The sequence below is a fragment of the Sinohyriopsis cumingii genome, chromosome 19 (genome assembly GCF_028554795.1).
Source record: "Sinohyriopsis cumingii isolate HCF-2022 chromosome 19, ASM2855479v2, whole genome shotgun sequence".
Classification (NCBI taxonomy): domain Eukaryota; kingdom Metazoa; phylum Mollusca; class Bivalvia; order Unionida; family Unionidae; genus Sinohyriopsis; species Sinohyriopsis cumingii.
In genome coordinates, this window is record NC_142979.1 from 11,593,540 (window position 1) to 11,595,892 (window position 2,353).

The following is a 2,353-nucleotide window of genomic DNA, read 5'->3' on the forward strand; positions in this document are numbered from 1 at the left end:
GCCCGATTTCACCTCTTAACATGTTTTGTCCTACATCCGTAAAACTTAATGGTTGACCACTACATGCTTGCACTCCCCCCCCCCCATTAATTTACTTTAAGGATTATGTCAGGGATCTTGCAATCTAAATTGTGATATGCAATATTTGTATGATTTTAAGAAAGAAAGAAACAATTTTCTAATTTATCTGATCTGTATATGAGCACTAATACAATAACCTTTCAAAATGAAATGGTACCTGGGGATTATCGTCTTTACCACGCTCGCTGATTTTGTATTATATTTGGGACAACGGGTTAACTCAAAGCTTACGTCATACGAGGCAATATGCGAACCATGCAAGAAAAGGGGTGTTGGTTTCATGGTTTTATTGGTACTGGCATTCAACCAAACGGTTTAAGTTGTTTGGTTGCAACAAATGTGATAAAAAATTGTATCATTTTCTTCAATGTTCTATGCTTGTGAACTATGTTGTAATATTTCACAAAGTGTCTGGATATAACTTGGAGGTATTTTGCACAACATTTACAAGGCTTTGCAAAACATACTAGGTCAGATAATGCACTTGATATGCTAGGATGGACATCACCGAAATCCGAAATTGATGGGCGATATTATGTTTGATGCGTAATGTTGTATATAAAATACATTTGTTTAACGTTGCATTATTTCACTTCAATTTGATTGGTCAGTCCATGAGCTAATTTAAATTATATGCGATATGTTAAACAAGTTAGATCTGCTTCAATGTTTCATTTGTCATTTGCTGTGTTCTGGCGTTCCAGATAAACAATATTGGAAAGAAACTCAAAGGCCTAAGATTGATGGTTTTGAAAATAACCTATGGAAAATACAGATGTTGATGGGTTCTTCGTCCGTGCACGAATCCTTGCGACCCGTCGCAGTATAGCAATCTACCAAAATAAGAATGACAGTAAGGTATTTGATTTTATAACTAGACTATGGGCTTCTGTTCCTCAAACACAGTTCGACAAGATAAGCGTGTTCTAGTTGAAACGTCTTTGCTGACTTAATACGTCATAAATGTATACATGTCCTCATATGTCGAGTTTCAAAAAACTTTTTCGAGGATTTCCTGACTGATACTATCCACTGAATTCACTTGTTGCGTTATTTAACCCAGAAGAATAACCTCACGTGCAGCATCTTCTCGGTAAAAGGTTACCAGCGGGTGTGATCGACAATGAAATCTCAAGTTATTTGCGTGCTATGCAGCATACTTTGTCACGCATGTGCAGTTGTGTTCTATAAATCGCGGTTTTGTAGCTTGCAACCTCCGCAAATCATGCAAAACTTAACAATGGATATAATGTAAGCATTTTGGAGTCTCATAGTCTGTTTTACAGATTAGAAAAACTATGTCATTACAATCCTACTTCGTGTTTTTCGCAAGCACCAAGTCATTTCTTTCGCTGCAATGGCTTATTCTTGGCTTTCTCCACATGGGGTCAGGCTGTATAGTTAACTTACATCTTTCGATACTTGGATATTCTTCTGTTTGTTTGGGGTTTTTGTTGTTGTTGTTTATTAATCGTTTAAACAACCATGTGACAGTTTTATGATTATAATCAAGCGATTTATAGACTTAATTATTATATTATGTAATTTTCTATCAAAGGAAATAAAGCTATATATATATATATATATATATATATATATATATATATATATATATATATATATATATGTGTGTGTGTGTGTGTGTGTGTGTGTGTGTGTGTGTGTGTACGTTCGTATGTAAAGACATAAACACTTTATCCATGCCCAGATACCATAAACACAAATTATTCGTTTCCAAATGCTTCATATCCACGTTATCTTTTTCTAAATACTACATATACACGTTATATATATATATATATATATATATATATATATATATATATATATATATATATATATATATATAGTTTTGTTATACTACACATACACGTTTTCCATTTTCGAATACTAGATATACACTCTATTGCAAATACACACTATCCGTTTGCAAATGCTACATATACACACTGTTTCGAAGTCTAATATACACGTTATCTGTCTCCAAATTATTACATATACACGTTATTTGTTTCCAGAAACTACATATACACGTTATCTGTTTCCAGATATTATATATACACCCTGTTTCCAAATACTACATAGACACAATATCTGTGTCGAAATGTTACCTATATACGTTATATGTTTCCAGATACGACAAATACACGTTATCTGTTTCCAAAACGTTACATTTACACGTTATCTGTTTCCAAATACCTATATATGCTACAGGTTTCTAGATACTACATATGCACGGTATATCTTTTGCATCCTAAAAATGGTATATAAT